Below are 26,104 nucleotides of genomic sequence, written 5' to 3' on the forward strand. Positions count from 1 at the left end.
CTGCCAAGTATATCGTTCGTAAAGAGGGTTTCGCACCTTGTTCGAGATAGTTCGCTTCATAGTAATTTACGACTAATCCAAATTTTCAAATAATGTCAGATAAATTGACTTGCATGTCCAGATTACGATAACATTGGCAACCGTACGGGTTACCTGTGATAAATCTCGTTTATGTCGTCTCACGTCGCCACCCTGCCACTGCGCACGCGCAGAGGAGTAACGCAAACGCTTGCTCATTCCTGCAGCACTGAAATCGTGACATTGCTACAGTTGGCTTCGATTTCTGGGGACACCTAGGTTTGACGTGCTATCTTTGCAACGCGCCCTTGCCAAGTAATTCTCCATGGTAAGTGCAATTGTTTGTTCTGTGACCTCAAAATAATTATTCAAATAAGATAGTTGCGACTGTCTTTCTATTTCTACCTCGTAAGAGATATGGTGTAGGGAGACCGTGTTAAACTATGGACGTAACAGGTAAACCAAGGCAATGCTGTTTTGGTTGCCGTCGGGTTAGCTACGACGTGTTGCAGAACACCGCGTGTTTGGCAATACTGACAATCCAAACTGCATGAATGAATGGATTTACGCCACCTTCAAAATTTACATCTTCACACGAAAATGGGAGACAAAGGGACGATTGTCCTTTCCGATTAATGCGCTATGTTTTAGCGATCGATAAAAGTGCCCTTCAAGTGTCACTAGCTTCAGGTGGTGCGATGAAATGGCGAGGGCTATGCAATCATCACTTCTCTTATTTTCTGATTAAATGTTGGGGAGAATGAATTAAGACGTGTCGGTTGATGGAAACTTCAGTAGCAACCAATGGATAAACACAAAGCAGTTGTTGCATTTCACAACGTTCGTGCCAACTATATCGCGTAGTACACGCATCGAATGCAAAGAAACAGGTGCGTCATCTACATCTATACATTATCATACGAGACGCTTTGCTGCATGTGGGTCACCATCCATAATACCAGGGATTGTTTCAGGGATAAAGAAAATTCCTTGTTAACTTGTGAAATATTTCAGTCTTGTAAAATGTAATTTAATCTCAAAGTTTGCTACTGGCGGCTGAGGTACGACCATTAATCACAAGGCGCTGCGGTGGTACAACTTTGTCACTATAATCACCAGTTTTGTTCGATGAAATATGACGAAAGCCAACTTTGTTGTTCATGACGAGTCATAAATTTTCACGCTACTCAATATCAAGTCACCTCTGTCGCCGACACCCTCCAAGCAGTGAAATCAACATACATTTATTATTTTCTGCCATATGAAATTAGATTTGCATGGCTATCAATATTTCGATTTGATCGTGTAACATATGACTGAATACAGTGAATGGCGATAGAATGTTTCTCTGTGTGTGTTTTTGTTGTTATGAATGTTAACTCTGTTTAAGGACTTGACGAGGTGCGTGGGTTGTTTACGATCACGTGACATATTCAATGTTGGATTTCAGACACTCTTTTTCTGACAAAGTGTGGATCAAACTTTGGCGGGAGATTTGAAAGTGTTGGATCATGGCTTCTCACATACCAAAAAAGTGACAAAGAGATTTTCTTGATTGGTTTTTTGAACCATGAAACACAAGCGAAAAGCTAACAAGAAGCAACTGTAGTATAGTGCTTGGAGGGGATTGAATTCTCGCCGAAATATTTGTAAAAAATGATGTCTAACCACGACCGTTTTACTGATCGGAATTAAGATATGGTAGGGTAAATCTTTTGCAAATTCTAAAACCAAAGTAGGTAAAACCAAATCAAAGCGTTTGAAAGGAACTAACGTGTGGTAAATACACAGACACGTACATTTATGTGGCTTTCTAAATTTAATGGGATCACAGAGCAATTTCCGTTGGATTCGGGTGGTCGATTTTCTTTCTCAAATGAATTATAATAGAAATGTGCTCGAAAATTGCCAGGACGCATTCTTCACGCTGGGATAACTTGGCAATGAGTGGGAAATTAATGAGTAAAATATATTGGAATTTCATGTCTAATTTATCTCACTCCTGTCAAACACTTCAGTGGAATGCCAGACTCTCAGAATTTTCATTAAACATGTCTAAACTAAAGAGAAGGGACTAAGTATATAAACCGGATTCTTACACCATTTCATTTTAAGATACAATGGAAACAGGAGCACCCTAAGCTAATGATTTTTTCGACCAGTCAATAGAGTAGATATTTTTAACTTTTACTGAGTGAATGACTTTTTGGCGCTAATTCAATTACTCTGTTGTCTGCCTACATTGTTCGACCGTCAAGGGCAATATACATCCCATAATGCCATTAGGTGCTACTTGAATCACCTTGATTTGTGTCTTCTACGTCTTTACTGGTGTCAAAGGTCACACCAAGAGGTGCCTGAAATCGTCCACGATGACCGATAAATGTTGATCGGTTTGTGTGGAAACACTGCCTTAGGTGTTCAATGGAATGCCAATTTCCGTGCTCACCGGAGGGCACTATCACGCAGTTCAATTACTGAACCACATGTAAGTCAAGGGAAGTTCCAAGAAGATAAAACCACCACAGTGTCACATTTCACATACCCATCGCGATCAGATAGCATTCCACACACCCATCGGATCACATGGCATACCATACACCCATCGGAATCACATGGTAATTCACATACCTATCGGGATCATATCACATTTCACATACCCATCTGGATCACATGGCATTCCACATACCCATCGGGATCACATGGCAATCCACTACTATTGGAATCACATGACATTTCACGTACCCATCGGGATCACATGACATTGCACATACCCATCGGGATCACATGGCATATCACATACCTATCGGGATCATATCACATTACACATATCCGTCGGGATCACATGGCAATATCCACTACCATTATTGGATTCACATGACATTTCATATACCCATGGGAATCACATGGCAATCACATACCCATCGGGATCACATGACATTGCATATACCTATCGGGATTACATTGCAATCCACTACCATTGGAATCACATACATGGCCTCTCCGCTAGGCGACTGATGCCGTATGTTGTTGGTTCGAACCCGATTGAAAACTAGCCGTACACATAAGGATCACATGGCATTCCACATACCCATTGGGATCACCTGGCATTCCACATACCCATCGGGATCAAATACATGTGCCCATTTGTATCACATGCAAATACAAGTGAGATGACAGTAATGCATGCACGAATGAAGTGATCCGTCTTACTCTGTTACATCATTCCCCAAGTTCAATTTTCCTTTTTTTCAAATTAGGAATGGTTAAGGGGGATATACGTTCAACAGTGTTGAATAGATAATAGCTTCCCAGCTAGGTTTTTAGACTTCAGTGATCGGTGTAGTGCGTTATAGAGATTATTGTTTCTTTTCCAAGATTTCTTCATCATTAATGAGACTGTTATCGCGCAGTTCTCGAAGTCGTAGATTCGTGTGTCTCAAAAATTCATTATTAATAGAAAAAACCTCATTGAAATTCACAAATGTAATCGTAGGATTCGTCTGTATTAAATTAAATTGGTAGCTGCGGCCGATCAACGGAAAACACTTTGATTGCCCTAGTAATATGAAAACAGTTTCAATTTCAATCTCATATTCTGACCATCGATGTGATAGAGACGCACACTTCAGATGGTGAATTTCTGACAAGGAGATGCATAGATTTGTTTCAGACCGAATTCGTTACCAAGAAACGTGCCAATTATTGGAGTAATGAAAAACCACATACAGATAGAGTTCAGAAACTATTTCGATATTCCTAGTGTTAATTTAAATATTGCATGTCACGCATGTCCGAAGACAAATGATTTTACATGTCGAGATATGTGCAGAAAGCCAGTCTGATTGAAAATACTCTGTGTACATTTATGTGATTATTAATACCCCTAATACATCTTCTGTTATATTTTGTAGCTAGCTTTTTAAATCCAGACAAAAGCGTGTATGAATCATTAATAGTAGTTGTAATTACATGTAATGATAAAGATTTATGTTTAGTCATTCTCCGCCTTAGTATTAAAAGCGAGTTGCAATTTTCAATGTTGTTCACACCTTCCCAAAGGACAGCGTCTAACGTTTCATGATTCGTCAACCTAATTGTTAACTTTTTCAACCTGGCACGTGCAAGGCAAAACCTGTGTTCTGTGCAAGGTAAAACCTGTGTGAGGATTTGTCCGAGCGGTTTTGACTGTGATGTCTTCGCTAGGCCGATGATTTGGTGCCGTACGTTGTGAGATCGAATCCTATTAATTAGATTAATTATTTTTACCCCAGCTATTTTCTCCGTCTTTCCATTTCAAAATTTTGTATGTTGACCCGATTTCTCCTCTTGACAAATGTAAGAGAATGGTTTTAAGTTTCCATTGGGAAAGTCTAAGCTGGATGGATACTTTCTGTTACGAGGCATACATTATCTTCAATATGTCTTTAATTTACCATTTACACTGTTATGAAGAATAATAATGAGTGACCAGCCCTGACGTGAAAAAATAACATGGCAATGCTATGTATCTATCCATCCAGTGGCATTTCACTGTTGACAACACAGAAAGTCAGAGAAGACTTTGACCGAGGTATCAGTTGAAGTGAAGTGTTTGCATAATGATACATTAGAGAACCTTTTACAACACAGAATCTGCATAGACGCAGACTGCATATGTATGGTGGTTAATTATACCAGCGGAAAAAAATCTTGCACTCACACTTGGCATGATCATTGATGAAGCGTGACCATTTTGATTGCCAAACAAGATAACTGTGGTAATCACACTTTAATGTAACGACTAATTAATCTAACTTTCGGTAAATTATGATCGTTTCATATTGTACCATCAACATGCGAAAATATTAGTGTACATTTGGAAGAACTAACGTTCCGCAATCGATCAGCGAGCTGAAAATATGAAAATGTTCTTCTTTAGTGCATCTGAAAACCAGCTCATCGATTTTGAAATGATTCTTTCATCCCCATCAACGTCTTCTGCAGCTTTCCCTCAAGCTTCAATGTAGCTAGAAGCTTTGCAGGTATGTTGCAAATCAATATCCATTTCCAAGAAAGAATGCTTTGAGCAGTTTTTGCATGATACCTGACGTGGACGACGATCAATGATGCATTCGTCACCATATTCAGGAGGGATGCAGGAGCTGTCGAGACGCCATTTTCTCTTTTATCGTTTTGTCAGTCATTTTTGTCACGAGCTGAATGAAAAACAATCTTTGAGAATGTTTGCGGATTTTTTGCGCATCAAGTTGCACCTAATGTGTATTTCCTTACCACGTTATCGCTGTTATTTCGCGATTAGGAACGATTTACCATAGTCCGTGCACAAAGTAGTCAAACTTGCCGACAAAGATGGCAAGTCTAGCTGACAGTACATAACGTAAATATAGTGTTGTTGAGTTAGACTGATATCCTGTCCAGACCCTTGCTTTCCCAGATCAATTTCCCATTATTCTAGCTATTTCCTCGGGCCCGCATAAAGTTCAGCCTGGAATCACCCTGGTTCGCCTGCATTTCATCCAATAGTTATGCATTAAATTTCTAAGTCTACATATATTTGAATTCCTTGCGGTGAATTCACCATGCTAATTTGGAATATTGCTGATGTGGTGCAGAGAATAGTGATTTTCCGTGAAACATTATACATGGAATGTGCATATTCCACTTGCCAAAATCTCGACCTCCGCATAAATGTCATGGAAAAATTCACACGAAGTCAACCTTACTGGTAATTTCCTTTGTGCGGTCATCAGATATAGATGTAAGTCAACCCTATGGCTCTACAATGTTTTTCCAATGCAAAACAAGGCACATTTCCGGTCTTATGCAGATATTGAGGCCGAAATCGAACGAGCGTATTCATCAACATAATGCTCTGGATAAGATCATTCAAATTGTTGAACATCGTAAAGAAAGGGGGAAATTATCCCTCGACAACAGCTGAAGACTGGGGGTTTTCGATGTGGTTAAATTGTCCAATTTCTGAAATAGTAACACAGCAAATGCATGGTAATTGTCGCTTTGCTCATCAGATCTGGTCGCTCACCTAACACCCCACCGATCAATTTGTTCCCAATTAAATAAAGAAGCTAAGTCTAGGTGCAAATTGAATTACTTTTGCCGTTGAATTCGTCAGGCTGATTGAAGGCACTTGGCGACTTTCTTTAAGTGGTAGATTTAAGCCCCTGGCGAGAGGATTAATTCAGAGCATTCTTTTTCGTTGCAAACGATTAACGCTTTCTCTCTTTCGATGTGAAACACATGACTGGAAACTCAGTCTTCGAGCATGAGCTGTTGATGTGTCAACGTTGACCGGGATTGTCGATTCCTGCTCGGGTTTGATCTGCAACTCTGCAGCAACGCTTACAATTTCAAAACGAGATACACATGCTTAAGTATCTGATCAACTCATTTCGAAGAGATGGCACGAGAGAAGGTACGGGAAATTAGCTGATTCAATATTTTCATGCAAATGAGCAAAACTGTCAATTGCAGAATGATTTTGTATCCTTGTTGCCAATTTACAATTCAGTTCTCCACATCATAACTGAAGAGATCAATTGGACATTTATGAAATTAGCATAAGCATTTATGAAATTAGCATAATATAAGCATAAAAATACAGAGTGTGTCTCCTGTGTGAGGCTTCATTTTTAGCCAGCGTAGGGTAAAACCCAGTAACGATTGGTTATATATGATTAATGCAGACTTATCAACCAATAGCTGAAGTGTGTGTGTGTGTGTGTGTGTGTGCAGATATATTATTGGAAGTCATCCCTAGAAAGGAAAAAATCTACTTTTAAAATGCCCTTAAGAGCTGGAATCTATGCCGAAGTTCATGAAATTGACGTTTCATCGAGACAAAGCAGCAGGCGCCAAGATGAAATATATGTGACAGTTAATGACAAAGATATTCAATGTAGCATTCAACGCAATGGATTGCATAACACCACATACGGTACTGCAATAAAGACATATAAGGTGGACTCAGTGCATTGCCTCTTGACTAGCATCAGTGAAGCATTCCAAACTGAATTTGATCATATCTGCTTCCGTCGCTTTTCTTTCCACTATGGCTGTTCGATATTTCATAATATTCGACTCCAAACTATTAGTTAAGGGTCGACGCATTTCTTCTAGTGATACACTACCGTAACTGACGTCACGAACTCTCTATAGTAAGTTAGAGTGTAGTATCATCAACCACTTCAACATTAACACGAACATTTAGAAACGCAAATTGGAAATATTATTGCGAGGCATTCAACATTTTACGTCGCTTTATATATCCATCGACAAAAACAAACGTAACTCCAATATGGTGAAGCTTGACATGAAAATCCACTTTTGAATATTCATCGGAACACAAAAGTAATGGATTAAAACAGATGTGCTTTGTCCTCTCATTGAACAGTGCCTAGCTTATAATCTATAACAAAATGAAAGCGCGTATTTTTTATTTTTTATGACGTGTTCTATTTCAGTCTGAGTTTGAAAAGTTAACCTCGTCTGAGATGAGCATTTCACTCACTGACACTTTTACTGAGACGAAGCAGTCTTGATTTGGTGGAGAGTAACGATGAACCTGATAGCGCGTCGGCGTACATATATATTACAACAGATTGCAGTCTTTCAGGAGAACTTTCCATTAAAATGATTTAAAACCATTAAAGTATACACGCTCAAATCCACGCTCAAAGCGCGTTGCCGACTAAGCGGCAATACCTGGTAAAATATTGAGCACTTACAGAAAAAAGAAATAAAAAAAGTTTTACGGTCAATACTACAGTCATGAGACCTGTGGGTCGCTTCGTAAAGGTATAAACTACAATAATTGGGTGCCTATTCATTACTGTGCATATAAAACTAGCCATGACCTCTGACCGTTTATTCGAATTCTTTCGCTTGTTTTGTGAAATTAATCCGTGTTATATAAACTGCTTCAAGAGTACCATATTACCAGTCTATCTCTTTTGAGGACACTAAATATCATAATTATTTGTGGTTTGAAATTCCTCAGAGGTGGCGTATTGTTCAATTTTGTTCACAGGGACACTAAAAATGTTTACGTTTTCTCGAGATCCCTCGCCACTAAAAGTTTTGTTCTTTGAAGGCGTAGATGCTCCTTGGGACAGATATCGGGACTCTCAAACCTTTACGATTCTCCTTTTCAGTCTACCACACGTGGGGGGATCACGGATTTTGAAGCTCATGAAATAACTAAAGTTTTTACTGACTTATTTTTGTGGAAATCTAAAATTTAATTTTACCCATAGAGTTAACAAAGAGATGGCAGTCATTTTGAATTTCAAGTTGAGGTAAATGTTGAGTTATTTGTTATTTTAGTACTGGAAATTGCATGGTGTCCCCTGATTTTACTCCTTTTTTTGAAGGGGAACAAGTTTACTTATAGGCACGGTAAAGTTCTTCAATTGAACACTACTGACAGACTAGCAGACAAAGTTATACAGGAAAGAGCTATAGTTGTGCGCACGAAACACTAGTACTGCTAAAAGAGCTTTAATGTCGATTCCGATTGAAACAAAACATAGAAAACCATCTATATGAATAAAAGCTTATATGTTCATGTTATGATTCATTCGCTATGATGTTATAGCATATGAAAATATTCTTATTTAACGACATTGAAGCACGCGGTCGGTTACTTGGGTATCATAATCCAATACCCCTACCCTCCCCCAACACTATATTCTTAGATGAACGACAGAAAATCACTGGTTTTTTTTTTACTTCAGAGCACTGGTTTTTTTTACTTCAGAGTAGTGAATGACCATAGGGTTACTAATTCTAACTTGGTGAGACTTTACTCATAACAGCATGTTTTGATTACTTTCGTTGCCGTAGTTTCCCTCTGGATACAAAGTCATTGCTCTTGATAATTTTTCACGACTTTGTATTTCGCTCGCTGTGGGTCTAATTCATTTATTGGTGCCTTTCAAAGAGTTTCAGGAACCCATAGCAATGAAGGATTTAGTAAAATATCAAAACATTCTTTCAGGGAATAATCTGACGCAATAATTGATCGCGTGCCATGTTTGCGAATACAATTTTTTTAATTATTTCGTCTTTCATTTTTGCGATAAAAGCTTATTACTCATCAAATAGAGTACGATTTATGTTGGTCATAAAAGGAAACGTCTGGCCTCTAATGTAATGTACAACCATATAGACTGATTAAGGAAGACAGAGCGCGAGACAGAGATCATAAAAGTCATTATACTGCATTACTTTGGCCAAAAAAATGGCAGGATTACACTGTTCTTCAAGGCCTAGTATTTAAAAGTAGAAAATGTGAATAAAATTAGAATAAATAGCAAGACTTTGGATGAATGGTGCTGCCTATACGTCATAGTCATGTTTCTTAAACCATCCAGCCAAGTCGACCATGCACGATACACTATGTCGGTTTTTAAAGTAATCTGTATTGCGCTACTTTGGTGACTGATAACCGTTTATGAGCCATTATGTACGCTATTACTTTGCTAAAAGGTTAAGCTTCGTAAGTGGAGTTCATTATCACTTCTTCACACATTACAAGATTTCTCGGCGGCCATCACGGGTGAGAATGGTCAAAATAAATTGAAAGAGACGGATTTATTTGTTAGAGTCGTAGATTTCTGTCAAAGATAACGACCTGTCAGGTTTATTAATAGCACTGAGTGTTCATTTGTCGTCAGCGGTGTCAACACATATAAGACAGGCCACGAGAATTTGATGGGAAGAGGACCGAGGGTACATCGAATTAGTAACCGAACACGGCGCCTGTTGAGCCTGTAGGTGTCTGCAGCAGCGTATTGGGTAAGCGTTACATAATCGCTTACTTAAAATTTATGGATTGCTAGTACATACCGCGAAAACACGCGCTGAGCGAACACATTTCTTGAAATCAGCACACTATCGGTTTAGGCCTAAAGCTCTTCTGTTTGTAGAGGGGTCCGAACGTTGTCTGCATAGCAATTCGTAGACCCATGCTTTTACCTTCACATCCAGTACACAATGTCATATTCTATACACCAGACAAGACTTTTTGGAGACAGGGAATGCTTGCAGATTACTCTATGAATTTCCAGGAGAACTTTCATTGCTTTGACAATTCCTGTCTAAATAGAGCACTTTTAAACAGCTCCATATTAGTCGAGACGTTGACTTGGAAATGCCTGCGTTGCCCTATGCTGTTGACCCTCCAGACTCATGGGAACTTGCACGTTGCTGAAACTGCATGTTCATCTGAGATCAGGCACAGGTCAATTTTAGTATATCGCGAATAGTCGATTGCGGGGGACGATAACTATTGAAATCCCAATAGTCCTGTACCCGAATGCCTCTTAAAATCGCATCTCTCATTTAAATGACGTTGAATGGTCAGAACTATCAGATGAAGTGAGACAATTCACTAGTCCTGGGATGGGTGACCAAAATTCGTAAGTTGTTCATGTGATTTCTTTCCTTGCCCTTCGGTTATAAATCATATCTTCTTTGAAGCCTTTCCGCTTCGAATTGCCAATCCTTCAGTGAGTAGATCTACCAAAGGGACTGATCACAGATTTCGGAAAACCATAGCATTTGTTATGTTTTGCACACAGCGCCATTCCGTCTTTTATGAGGCGAGAGGCTACGATGCTTGGAATTCCTTTGAGCGACATTAATTACAAGGTAATCAGTGAAATTCATTGTATGGGATTCTTTATTAAGCAATTAAAATAAAATAACAGGCGAAACGGTGAACGCATACAAAAGCAGAGATAGTAAACTTGTTCTCTTCGCTTGAAATTCATGGATGACTACTCAGTCTTCTATGGTATTCCAAAAAACAAACGAAAATAGTTTGTGCATGTGTGGTGCTGTTTCATGTAGTTCATGGAAGTTAGTATTTCATTGGAACATCGACTGCACTGCAATGCTGTTGCTTGTTTCAGTAATTGATTCTGGCACCGTAGCGCAATAAAATAGCGCGTCGAACTACTGTGAAACATACATTAGTTTAATACTGTCTTAAATATATATAACCTAAAGGAACATATGGTTTGGTTTATATTCAAAATAATTCCTGGTACCGCATTCTCTACAGAGCGTACAGTTCTTCATTTTCATCCATACGGCGTATAATCTGTATATATTACCGTGTACTGTACCTCAATTCTGCACGTTGCTTAAATGTGCTCCATCTACACGAACAGTCGTACACAGAATCCAATGTGTTTACAGCATTCAAGCTCTTCTATAAGCCTGCGTTTAGATTTTGATATATGATTACTTTCTTTCCGTCTTAATAAAACGATAAATTTCTCCAAATAAAAATGTTACAGGGCTATGAGTATACAAAGACGGCAACTGCAAATCACAGAAGTATTTTTCACTAATGTCAGTCGGCGATAGTTTAATTGCATTTGGAACATTCGCACAAAGTACATTTAAATACAAGACTGCCTCGCTGAGAAGACTTTTTTTCGTGAACAACTAAAAACCAGTAAGGCCCTTTATCTTGAAACAAGTATAGTGCTACTTTCTACCTTACCTTAATGTTTTTGCGTTTGTGTAGATGGTGCATATCGCCATGCCCAGACACTGCAAGCAGGACGTCTCACTATTATTTGCCGAGACCTACTCTTTCGCTCTTGATGGCTTTCCACAAAAGTTTCATGCGAATCAGTCTTCTTCATTTCAACCCTACACAGTTGTAAAGCTAGTGAACTTTTGTTGGTACTTTGAGCTGTCTGTCAGGTCATTAAATGCCATATACAACCATCGTAAATAACGGAGAATCAACCTGTCCATGTAAGCCTATATCATTACAATCGAAAAAGCTCATCCTTGCACACGTTTCATTACAACCGTTTTGTAAGCTTAAACGTAGTTATTATGATCACAGTTTATTCCCGCGCAGTTCTTTGCAGCCATCATATCGTTCAGCATATTTTACCACCTCGTTTAATGCATCTTGTAACCATGGTTTTCTTCTAATCCAAAGGTAGCATACAGAGCGCCATATTTCTACAGTACGCGCACCAATCTTTCCCAGCAACCTTTTTTCGCAACCCCAATCACAGGTTAAATGGCATTTTTTTGCTCGATGCAAGTAAACCTAAGTCGTCATTGACGCTGCCTTTCGGTAAGGTAGTATACAGTTCACTCAAAATATAGGAAAGAAAGGGTTCATTTAATATTCTGTATCGCAAATGCAGAGACAGGGGCGCTACATATCAAAAGTGCAATCCTAGCAGTCGCCTTGCGATTTCTATCAAGTCAAAATGTTTATTTTGATGACTTTTTAACACCATTGCATCAAAGGCTCTCTCTCTCTCTCTCTCTCTCTCTCTCTCTCTCTCTCTCTCTCTCTCTCTCTCTATATATATATATATATAGTTGGAAAGCCTTTCAATGGTCGAAAGAATACAGATATACACATACAAATATATTAATATATGTGTGTTGATTTTTATATATGTACTTGTTTAATCAAGAACATGATATATGAATATAGATAGAGACAAATAGACACACAGACATACAGATACACACAGACACACAGACATATATATATATATATATATATATATATATATATATGTCAGTGTGTTTATCACAAATACACACACATATATATGCATATCTGTATGTATGTATGTATGTATGTATGTATGTATGTATGTATGTATGTATGTATGTATGTATGTATGTATGTATGTATGTTGTTGTAAATTGTTGTTCTTTTTATCTTTAAAGTAGAAATTCATTTCAATGTTTGAACGAGAAAAATCTGCAAAGTATTGTTGACTGGTTTAGAAAAGTAGAAATGTAATTTACACACAAACATTGAGACTACATGAGTTACAGTTATCATTTTGTTACTTTATTTCCTTGCTGAACGATACGAATGACTTCCTTTAATGTTTGGTGATCTACTGGAATAGACTCTAAATGTTGTGGGTAGCTGTAAAATTCTATACCTGAGTGGGCAGCTGTTAAATTCTATACCTGACATTAACTCATACCAATAAATTGCATCCACGGAACTAGCCGGCGAAGAGATGAGCAAATATTCACTGGATTGTTACAGCTAAATGACAGTTAACGTATTGGTTCGGTGTCTGAATTTTTTTATTTTAAATGTTAATCCTTAAATATCGGGCGCTATGCACGTAAGGTTTTTCTTTACCGGCATGCAGTCGTCGATAGTATGCTATCAGCCATATCCATTGCTACGTCACGTTAGTTTCACGTTGAGATTTGAAACCTTTAACATCATACATGGCTATTAGGTGTTGCGTTTGTACATCTGAAAATGAACAGCAAGGCTTCATGCTGAGAAGCATGTCTTCGTACATTCTTATCAATCAACTGGCTTCGTCGATTTCATCGTAAAATCTTCTTTCACGAGATTTTAGTCGTTATTATACAAGCCAGTTAATGTCTAGTATGCGTCATTTGGCCTCTACAGTAAATCGCATAAATTATAAACTTGTACTTTTATTGCCTGAAGAACCATTTGGTCACAGTAATATCTTTCCGCATACATTTCCTTCCCAACCTTGCATGGACCATAATCCACTGTAGACATTTTTCATCCAGCCGGCCATGTGGTATACAAACACTTTTGTTTAACTGTCAATATTAATGTGTGTTCTTCCAATAATGAATAACTAATTTGTATGTTTTCTTTGGCTGGACGACGACGCTTAGTCTGAAGCGAATTATCAATGTTCTGTGCCATTTACATGGAGCAAGTCAGCACAGTATTTCAGCTAAGCTGAAGATGTTTACTTTTCGTATGTATTAAGGATTTTCCGGTTTAAAGGAGATTTATCGCACTAGCTATTTTCATTATGGTCCTTTGGTACAGCTCGATAATAATACTTCATCAGTATGCCGTGGGGATTGCTAACACCACACAGATACCCGTTTGAAATGACCTACAAGAGAAAGTAACAGAGAAAGTCAAGATGCTAAGGTGTCATATTACACGATAGAACAACGGCACTTCCTTCACGGGAATATTCTAGTTGCGTTCCACAACGAGTGTGGTCCATCCGTCGATGCCTAATTCGTCACAATGTAGCAAGCAGGTGTTACGTTACTGAAGTGGCGGGAAAATGATGAATATGAAACTCAGACAACTTAAACTTGTTTGATTTTTCTAAGTGACAACCTCAAAGATTAATTTCGAACAGAGATGTCTTGAGTGCAAATCAAGTCGAAAGTGACAGAGTTGTTGTTCCTCTGTTTATTTGGCAAATAGATCTTATTTTGAATAACAATCTACAGATGCAGATAGTATTCCATTATCGGATGTTTACGTGTAAATTGTGCTCAGGTCACGTGATGATATTATATCCCTCCTAGCAGATATATTAGCAAGTACGTCACCATGCTAAAATGTAGCCGAGATTTCTAATGGCGTGACTTTTACCACTGCAACAATATCTGACATTTAGTGTTACGTTACGAACCGAAGTAATCAAACTTATAGTAAGGCACCGTTTGATGAATAAAATTACTATCGGCGAATGAAGGCATAGTTAATGTAGACCAACTGTTCAGTTAGTGGATAGCGCTTATCCTAAAGTTATTTATCGCTTTGAGACATTTTACATAAAACAAAGTTGTTAATTCAACGTACGATAGCCGTGATTTTTTTTTCTGATATGGCGCTTTGATAAATGTTTCAGTCATTGAGTACTGCTTCTGTGTTCTGCATACCAACTCTTGTTTCACGTCCTATTTCGTTGCATAGGCAGGTGTAGACGCCGAGTTTCAGGGTAGTTCATGTTTAATAAGCACTGTCATCTGTTGAACTGTCAATGTCGATGCAGATTGAGTTCACGCTAAATTGAAAGTTACGATGTATCTGCCAAAGCATATCTGTAATCAGTAGAAAGTATTGTTCGTGCGTAAGGTGAGTTTGTGCTCATGTGTTGCTTCAAATCACAAATCGTAGTTAGGCAGGGAAAAAAACGAGATGTTTTGGCTGATATCCATTCAACGTCGAAAATCGTAAAGTAATCCTAGGAAATCAGCAGCTTTCATTCAAAACTCGTTGCTTTGTCTTTAGTATCCAAGCCATGGACCTTGTCATAAACTGAATGTCACGAGGCATATATGCATGAGAGCACTTACATACACTTATGGCTAGAAAACTTAACGAATGACGATTAAGATTTCCATAAGCTCATACAATAAACTGTTTTACAACGACGCTTTCTACTTAAAAATAATAAAAGAGAATTGTTTTTGTGATGCAACAACAAACAGTGTAATAACAACGCATCTATTTTTAATAACATAATTTCTTTGTCTGTACCCTGTTTTTCTCGTAGAATGGCCTTTTTTCAAGATAAGATCTCTTTACACAGACCCATGGTTATAGTATTGGAGGCAATAATGTAAGTGAATCCAGAGCAACGATGCAGTTTTTGTATTTTCGTTCGACATCGATTCCGTATCCTTGGAAGATTTATTTAAACTAGTGGCATAGCCACGTTTCTACCACCTGATGATTATTAGACGCGTCACACACTCAAAATCAGTTTACCGCGTACCATGGCGATCTTTCATGAAACTTGTCCAGACACGTCATTTTTTTAACTTCGCCCCAGACAGTATATACCTGCAGTCTATAAATTCCCTTTGTGCCGGACAGATATATGTGCTGTTGAACTTCGAGCGACACAGAAATCGCATGCGTCACCATGAAATGCGACATTTCAAATGTTGCCAACTCCGCGACAACACTGAAAAGAATGTCAAGCAAATGCCGTTTTTTGCCGCGAGATATAGAGTTCCGGATATTATCCTTTGGATTTCAGAAATTACATTTCATAGTTAACTTATATCCCTTTTCTCCCAGTACCATCTGAACATGACAGATCCCAATACACAGTAATTGTCTGCAAGTTTTGAGTTATTTCACATTGGATTGCATCGGGACCCGTTAGCCTCTACATCATGCTCTGTAGTCATGTTAGATTCCACGAAAACAAACTCGTCATGTCACAGGCGGCTGACGTTGCCATGAATACTGAACTATCTATCATGGAAGAGTTGATTGATTCTGAGAAGGATGGGCCGTTGTTATAAGGTGATATAAATTTGCGAGCATGCGTACTGTCAGTGCGTGCAGGCTAGTTTCCTGATGTGGTGGGAAACTGAAATCGAATTTCACCAGAGAGAGAGAGAGAGAGAGAGAGAGAGAGAGAGAGAGAGAGAGAGAGAGAGAGAGAGAGAGAGAGAGAGAGAGAGAGAGAGAGAGAGGGGGGGGGAAGGGAGGGAGGGAGAGAGAGATTCTTACTAACAAGGGTAATCAACGAGTGAGGTTTAATATCTAGATGTCTCACTATAGGGAAAAAGTGCGTGACTAGAGCGAGAAACTGACGCTTTCTCGCAATCGGTGAGAATCTGTTCTTATTCTCACCGCTGTCGGTGAGAAAATTTTAATCTCCACTGGAGATTGGTGAGAAATGCACTCCTTGGCGAGAATCAAGTGTGAGAATAAATTCTCACCGGTGAGAATGGAAATTCTCACTAAGTACAGCGAGACTTGAAATTCACTGGCGAGAATCATCAAGATTCGCCATTCATTGGCAAGAATCATAGAGACTCTGAACGGCGAGTCTTGATGATTCTCGCCAGTGAATTTCAATTCTTGCTGTACTTAGTGAGAATTTCCATTCTCACCGGTGAGAATTTGTTGTCACACTTGATTCTCGCCAAGGAGTGCATTTCTCACCAATCTCCAGTGGAGATTAAAATTTTCTCACCAACAGCGGTGAGAATAAGAACAGATTCTCACCGATTGCGAGAAAGCGTCAGTTTCTCACTCTAGTCACGCATTTTTTCCCTATAGTGTGTGTCACCTCATTTTCTCAAAAGTCTCATTCCTTGATGAAAAGCAGAATGAAACAATTTTATGGAAAGGAAACAATATCGACAAGTCCGTATCTTACAAATCACACGCCTATGGAAGGGATCTGCCTAGAGCGTTTTCCTCTGAAATTTTCGGTCGTCTAGAGGCAGATGATCGGCCCGGCGGCTTTCCTTTGTTAGATTGTTGTAGCGCAGAGACAACCAGTAGGTGTACCAGTCAAAGCACGACCTTTCACTGGAACTTATTAAATTACGATTTTTAAAGAAATTGCGTGTTTCACTTACAATTTTGGAGATCTAGACTTGGCAAGTGTCTCCTGCCGTATTAATTAAGCTTTGAGCATCGACACTTCGCACGTTTATTCTTCGGGAGACTAGAAGCCAAATTAAACAATTTATTTTTACAACTGAGACACTACTGCTAAGTGCCAGAATTCTAATTTACGGCAGGAAAGTTGTTCAACTCATCGAAATCAGAAAATTATAATCATCATCTGACAACAAAGGATGGACGTAAAAACATGGCATTTTTACTTACGAGACATAAATATCTCTCATTTAAGGTAGTCCAGCCAAATTATTGGTGGCGTGGTCCATTTGATTTGATTGTTAATTGAGTAATTGTAAAGTATTATGGTTAGGCATATATCTATTGGTAGCGAATGCCTTCGACAGTACACGCACACTTCGAAATTATCGCTGCACATTTTTCTTCCGTGTAGGTTCATCCCTAAATAAACACCCCTACGTATGCTACTCAAATGATTCATAACAAATAAAGTGATCAGTGGGAACGCTAACTTTTAACTATCTTGGTATTCAGTAATTCAAAACTAAATGTATTGCTTTCCTCGCCAATAATGACAGAATAAGCCTTGGTTTTCTTGCCACTTGTATTTCATGCCGCCAATTTTGAGAGGGGAGACTGTTTGCATGTACTTGTCCCGGTTTGCTTAGTAAGTCTCAAGGGTTTGCGAATCACAGATTATAAGACTGTTAGAAGTGCTATCGAATGTCCTCCAAATACTGAGTCAACAAAATCAAGTTTGACGAATCTCTGGAAAATGTAAATCTCGCCATGGTATTTCGTCTGTGTTTGTTTTACTTCTACGCAACTCTATCAGTTCTTGAAAGAGCGTCTTTCTTACGAATGTAATAATTTCGTGTGGCTGTATATACGTATGTCTGCACTCGTTCATGTGTGTCGCGTGTACTTCTCTCTCATTTTAGTGCTACCGATAGTCCTACCGCGCAAACTTTAGTCATGAAATATACCGATCCATTAATTTATTTTAATTAATCGCGATTTATGTGTTTGTGCTCATTTATTAAAAAGTTTCTACAGCACATTTCGCGGTCTCCACGTAGGCTGGTTATTGCTTTGTTTTTGTTAAAAAACTTGCCTAATTCTTCTTTTACAATACTCTTACATCTCGTCTATGTCATATAATCGATTCTCTGTTACATAAAAATTGCCCCATAGAAGCACGGTTTGTTTTACATGAATTTTAACATGTCAGAGGCGACAGGCAACGAAGGACCAATGTCCTGTTTTGTCAAAATGACCTAAACTTCGGGCATTGCTGCAGACAGGCAGTCATAGCTACAGACAGGTAGCCATAGCTACAGACAGGCAGCCATAGCTACAGACAGGCAGCCATAGCTACAGACAGGCAGCCATAGCTACAGACAGGTAGCCATAGCTACAGACAGGCAGCCATAGCTACAGACAGGTAGCCATAGCTACAGACAGGCAGCCATAGCTACAGACAGGCAGCCATAGCTACAGACAGGCAGCCATAGCTACAGACAGGCAGCCAAACTGATGGAGACGACATCACTGAATCTTTTAGTCTAGACTGAAGGCGTAATTCTTATCATTTGACTGTACCGTCCTACTAAACGAAGGTATTTGCAATTTGGCCACTGAAATGACATCGTTACTTTAATGACAGTCGTAAACTATTAGGGGAGGGGAGAGGGGGAAACGCAAGCACTCTTTCGATCGGCTTTAATTTGAACGTTTGAGTTCGCGTAATAAGTCATTTAATGTATCGCAAGCGCATCCACTTTTTGATACGACCCAGCACCGACGCCTTAGTATCTCCAAACATACAACTAATAGCTTCTTGCAGTCTGCAATGGTACATGCAGGGTTTTTTAAATTTCTAATTTTCCGGTTCGTGATCTTTCGGACATAAAATGAGTCAATACATATTTATGGTACACGCATTCAATTCCTCTCCGATATTTATCTAATTCCCTGGTACGTTGATATACAATTTATGATCGCACAAAAGACCAACATCGGCCCATGTCTGTTTGGTGTTTATAAGCTGAACCTATCACCATAACGACAGCTTTGTCAAATACAGAAGCCCAAGGTTCAAACAGATTTGAAATCAAAGTTATTTGGCGCGTTAATTTAATTGGGGACACCATGTTCTATAGAAGGCTCTCGCTCACTGAAAAATTATTTCATCATTCAAACATTCCGACCTATGTATCCAATCGGTCTCCAATCAATTGAGGAAAAAAACTATTAGTCTATTCTTTGATAGATCAAGAAATAGGTGCTCATATATATATATATATATATATATATATATATATATATATATATATATATATATATATATATATATATATATATATATAATTAGTCATAACTGACGGTTTCATGGATTTCATCGATCGCAATCCGTGTAACTCTGAGTTATGACTAAGTTTTGATCTGTACTTGATCTAATAATATGTTAAATTGCTCTGCATTGAGCACTGTTTCTTCCTGTGAAGACATTTCTCTTGCTTATTATTATAAAAAATTATGCTTGTAATTATTTATAGATAAATACATTATTTGTGTTCGTTTACCTAGTGTACTGTACATTATTAAATATATATTAAGTATATATATTCATGTATTTTATACAGAAAAACAAAGAGATAGGTACATAATATATTTGTTTTGTTTATACACATACATAGGCCTATATACATATATAATACGCAAATGTGCATCACAAAATATGCCTTAATGAGATCAGAGTAGGAACAGTAGAGGTTCTGGGGCAAACATATAAACAGATAATGCGATCAGGTCTGACTACCTGACTTTTGTCGAACCTGGTTTATTTTATTAACCTTCATCAGGTTGTTTGATCTGAGTTAGATTCGTCTTGTCACATGACATTATCAAACTGATCATCATCAAGTAACATGTGCCACTTGACGCTGCTCTATACGCCAACATCACAACATTGACAAAGAAACCTCAGCTCAGTATTCATGTCTGCCCTTCATGAGATCACTTTTTTCATCTGGTCGTTTATTTCAAAATCGTAAAAAAGGGAAAGTAAAGATAAAGGTGAGTGGAAATCAGAAAAATGTTACTATTTATCACTGACATCTGTGTACACTCTCCACGTTTGATAACATTGTTTGCTGCACTCACAATGTCTACCGCTGCTTAATATCATTGGATTAGGTGAATCTTTCCACAGTGCTGTATCAGTTAACATCGGCTGTGTACGACGCTAATTTAACTTTTCGTTGAAATGGCTGTACTTCATTGACTAGGATATTCCATTCGTAATAAAAACGGGCATTACATACTAATGCATTCTTTCAGACTTTTAATTGTGGACGGCGATGACTAAAATGTCCCAAGCTGATGTTATGAGTCTAAAACTCAAAACAATCTACATGAGGTGTGGATATACACGTACGGGGGCGTGTCCTGAATATGCCATACAGCTACCTGTACCTGTATCAAATTAAACGCATTAATTGCGTAAACATCCCGGTAGAAGTCACCTTTACTGCCGTTCGAAAGATTTAAACAGGCACCATAGAATCCATCGATCAAACAAAGACACGGTTATGAATGAGGCTCGAGAACCTGCATCCTATATTTGGTAAAAATGTTATAAATAAAATCTGGTAGGAGTTAATGAACAAGAGAACCCATTTGAGAAAACAAATTTGACACTCAGGTGAAAACGGGTGCTCAGCTCACCTCACTGTAGTAATCAGCCTGTCACGTGGTGTCTTTCAAAGTAACTGATTGGATAACACGCATGCAATATAATGGTGAATAGTCATATGGTTTAGCGTGGTCCATTATTCTTGGGTTTCCACTAACTGCCCTCAACCTGAAGTTAATGAACGGGAAAGTTTAGAACAGTTGAAAATAAAAAGAAACATTTTGAAGAATGTACGGTTGATATTCAATAGTTACATATATATCTGAAACAGCTCTAGAGTACAAGTATCTGCTTTTTAAAAATAATTTGTGTGTGTGTGTGTGTGTGTGGTGTGTGTTTGTGTGTGTGTGTGTGTGCCAAGGACATATAGTCTTTTGAACCTGCGGAATACGGTGTCAATACACTTCTCGATCAAATGACATAAGTGATTTAACATCCTGTATGTAAAGCAGACAAATACTTCAAATGGGGCAATGTTGTTTCTCGGGGCTTTCAATAAGTTTCTAAATATATTACAAAACGCATCATCCTTACAAAACCCAACTCAGTTCATTAAATAATGAATTAGAAACGACGATAAGCGTTATCATAATTCCCACCGTTATGTTTCTACGCGAAAATTTTGCGTCGGCACTATTAAATGGAGGGGGTCGTCGGAACTGGGCATTTGCGATTTTTCTTGTTTACAATGTATTTCATGCACGATATCTATAGCTGCATCACATCAACATGGCTGCAACATTTAAATTTTACTATATACCTTGGATACAGTGTCTACATTAGTTGTGTGGGCACAATACGGCCTTGATCGCAGTGCTTATGACCCCGTCCGTCAAGGAGAGACAGAAGTCACACAATATATCATAACAGTCAATGCAATAACTGCATGGCTATCATCTGATAGGCGGTCTGCCGCTACATTTTGATTGGGATAAAATTCACAGTGAAAGAACTGCAGCATGTGATAATGATAATTAAGAAAAGATGCCTATCTTTCTCAAGCGGGTCACATGATTCAACTTGTGATCTGTTCATCACTAACACGACTGTTCTCTGAGCCAATAAGACTGCAGAGGTAAATGATTTGAGAATTTAACACGTTCCTATCACCGCGCTTCGTCAAGGTGTAGATTTTTTTCGGTACATTTTTGATGTTTCTGTAAATTATGTAAAATGTGAACGGTACAATTTACGAAATCTCTAATATGCAACAATTTGAAATTCAAAATTGTATAAAATGTCAATCCCGTCGCATCAGGGGAGATGTTTATTTTCGTTAGCAACTTCACTTCACATTTAATTAGTTCTATATTTTTGTGTAAGTCTTATTGCTAGTTGGTACGTACATGGAAACATTCAAATATGAGTGAATCTGCAAACTTATCGTCCCGCGTCGTCAGCTTTTTGAAATAAGCTTAAGTTTGTAGCTAGAAGCTAGATATTTATTTTGTTTCGCCAACAACAACAACAACAACAACAACAACAACAACAACAATAATAATAATAATAATAATAATAATAATAATAATAATAATAATAATAATAATAATAATAATAATGATGATGATAACACCGTCATTCATCTGTTAGTGGTATCCTACACACTTTTTGGCGATTATACAATTAGAGTCTTATTAATAATCTAAGACTACATAATAATATCATCAACGTATAACTTTTCGAATGTTTTATCCATATTGGAATAGGAAGAGGGTTAACATCTGTTGAATACGATGTAGTTTTCTCTTTTCAATTGACGTGTCTGCGTAAAGTGCGTAGCTAAATGTCAACGGAAAAGCATCAATGAAGAACACTTGCGTATCATAACACGATATCATCACCACACAAAAAACACACGTACTTCCTCTGGCCAAACGAGCCAAGGACTTGTTCATACAAGGATGAAGGTTGCTAAGTTACTATTTATCTCCATAGTCAGCAAGCATCACAAATTATGATATTTTTTTCAATACTGCAGCAAACCCAAGATGATTGCTGTTAACATGCACGTAAATATACAATCCTTAATGACCTTTGAATATTGCTTAGTTGGAAATGTCGATACGTAAAAAGAGAAAATTTGTTCAATGAAGACCTATCGATAGTCATTATCGTCTACGTTAATCGAAACAAACTCCTGAAGGATTCGTATACGAACGTTGAACTAATGATAACTTGTTTTTATTTTGACCCTGGCACTAACAGAGAAAACATATCAATAGATCAGTTATAATAACAGTAAAAAGTCTTGGATGAGTCAGTTAGGATTTTACGTCAAAGGTGTGACATCACTAGTTGTCGTCATTCGATGAGGGTGAATTGGCATGGTTAGAAGTCATTGTACGCACAAACAAACGACTTCATGACAAACCTACGCACGAAGCACGGATCAAAGGTCAACAACATTTCATATAAAATTAGAATGATAAATAGTTGTACAAACACTGTAGCCGTATGCTAGTTATTTCTCTGCAAAGGCTGTGATCACATAACGACACTACTAAGGAACAACACGGCGGTCAGGGTAAGCCAAGTTTCATTCATTTTGTTTTGAAAAAAAAAATACATCTATTGAAAATTGATCTATCATTGACTAATAGTAAGCTCCATTTTCGATTCTATTCAACGATCATTTATAAAAGAAAATATCGACAATCATATGCTATGTTTTTATTTACTCTCTCAAGCTGACTTAGAGTCTTCAATGTCACGCGGGTTTAATATAACAAACATTTGTCCCAAATATTCCACATCTCCCATATTGGACACCACACAGACACAAACCGTAGCTATAGGTGGAGAGTTAACTCAGGTGACCATTCTGTCGTAAGTTGAAGATTTTAACGAGAATGCAAATTGATTTCATGATGATGTGTAAACAGTTAGTTGTTATACTACGTCGTCTTTCTGAAGCCGAAGATGTTTAGAAAGTGTCACAAAAAGAGAGATATAAAGATTAACTTGGCGTTATGATTTATTCAATTTGAGGATACAAATTCACGCCCCGATGAATAATGTCCATAATTGCTCCGCTGACTTTATCAGAATTTATTCTGTTTCTTTTCATGGTACCGCGTGACGTATCGCTGAGGATATAAACAAATCTATTAATTTTCCTGACTCGGCAGACCCATGATTATAACTGTCACTCGGTATTTCCAGCTAACAATGGCTGACGTGCATATTCGATATATAGCACGATCAGCCAGGCAGCGGGGTTCTTATTTTTCCATTCTTTTTCCCATCCAATCAACAGGTTGCCCTCTGCCATGTGCAATAGGCTATTCGCCATGTCATGTAATTCCAATTGTCGAGTAATTAGATTTTACGAACCGTAAGAGGTCTGCGTCACTGTCTTTATGGTTAACTAATGAAAATTGACTCGCTATAAAAAGCAATGTTTAAGCCCGACTGTTAAACCTCGGCCCACTTTCGTAAAATTTAAGCCTCTCTTTAAAAGTCACGTTGTATCCTTCCATATGCTAAGATTTACCTGCCGATTTCGTACTTTTAGGAGTGCACATTACCTGTTGGCGATTTTTAAAGGACATTTCAAAACTTACAGGGACGAAGACGTTGGATTTCTTTTCTTGGCAATTCCAACATCATGAGAAGTCTGTAAGATGTAATGCACCACTCTCCAGTAATTGTAGTAAAGTAGTAATAATATAATGACATAGCTTTAGCTAATAACCTCTTTCAGTTTCATTGGTCACTCTCGTTAATGGTAAGCACAGAGAGCCTAATAGGATCCAAGAACTAATCTAAAACATTTGCATTCAGTTTGTCGTCAAGACAATTTTTTTTGGAGAAATTATCCCCTATCTCAAAAAGTGTTTTCGTATAACATAGAATACGCTAGAATCTTGGAACGGATATCTTACCGGCGAACATCCAAACGTGTGAATGATAGCGATGGTGGAATATGGAGTGTTTGCGCATGGAGTTCCATCTTTTTTACCAGTGATGATTGACATATGCAAATATGGCTAGGAGAGATTATGCACGGTCTTAAATTAAAATGAATTCCAGACGTTACTCTGACTGACACTTCTGATGCATTGCTTCTTTCAATATCACTGTAATCTGTTTAGGGTAGAATGCGTCTTGTGGACAGTTTTTGGGACACTCAATGTTTTTACGATACTTCTCTGGTCTACTGATTGTGTGGTTTCATTTTGAGCATGTGTAGTAAGTGATATTTCACAGTCTTGCTTTTGTGGAATCGAAATTTTATGTTTGCCCCTCAAATTATCAAAAGGTTAGTTAGCGGTTAGTATTTACCAACTTGGTGATTGTCTGTTCTATATTCTGTACAGTGTAGCTATTGTCTTCAATAACTTTCGAATAGAAATTTAGCGTGCTTTTCGACTTTACGCATGTCCCGAAGGATATGTGCTAACGATTAGGCGATTTGAGGCTCACTTATTCAATCCGAAGTCTTAAGGTTCCAAGACAAGAAATTTACCATTTTAAACCAACAATTCTCTAGTGTTTAAGAAGCTCAGAACCCCCGTAAATTGTATATTTTCAGAAAGCTAGATAGTGGGGAACATTTTAGTTACCATAGTATCACCATTGTTTACATAACTATCACGTGACAGGTAATTTGCATAACCTTTCAAAAATCGGTTTTCCCTATGTTTTGTTTCAATGCTTTGAGATATGTGGCTGAAATTTGTGTGAGTGCAAGCTGTTCTAAGGGTCTTCAAAAGTGTGTCTCAGAATTTTTTTAAACCTTCTACAACAGTTTTTATGCCAGAAAAACTTCCAGAGCAGTGAATTTAAGCGTAGTTGATTTCTTTAAAATTGTGCTCCAAAAAAACTAAGCAAGATATAAAAAATCTGAGACACCCTTTTAAAGAGCGTTGTGACAGCTTGCATTCCAGCAAGTTTGAGTCAGATATTTTGAAGTATTGAGATAAAACATAGGGAAAACCGTTTTTTGAAAAGTTATGCAAATTACCGTGTCACGTGATAGTTATGTAAATAATGGAGACACTGTGGTTACCAAAATGTTCCCCTATATCTAGGCTTTTAGAAAATGTATACTTTACAGGGGTTCTGAGCTTATTAACCGTGAGAGACTTGTTAGATTAAAAAGGTCAAATTTCTTGTCTTGGAAGCCTTAATCTGATCGAGTGTTAATCCGGCTGGACTACGCCATCAACTGCAACTGCGGACAAAGAACAATAAAGTATTCAAACCAGAGAAAGTCA

General features: G+C 38.0%; 1 protein-coding gene across 1 annotated transcript in view; it reads left to right on the forward strand.

Annotated features, from left to right (window-relative positions):
• Positions 1-245: 245 nt before the first annotated feature.
• LOC139148403 (thyrotropin-releasing hormone receptor-like) overlaps positions 246-26,104 on the forward strand; it is an 81,455-nt gene continuing 55,596 nt past the window's right edge. The window contains exon 1 of the mRNA XM_070719843.1: positions 246-346. The gene's annotated coding sequence lies outside the window, so the exon portion shown is untranslated. The remainder of the gene's footprint in view (positions 347-26,104) is intronic.

This window comes from Ptychodera flava, chromosome 13 (assembly GCF_041260155.1).
Source record: "Ptychodera flava strain L36383 chromosome 13, AS_Pfla_20210202, whole genome shotgun sequence".
In the NCBI taxonomy this organism is placed as follows: Eukaryota; Metazoa; Hemichordata; class Enteropneusta; family Ptychoderidae; genus Ptychodera; species Ptychodera flava.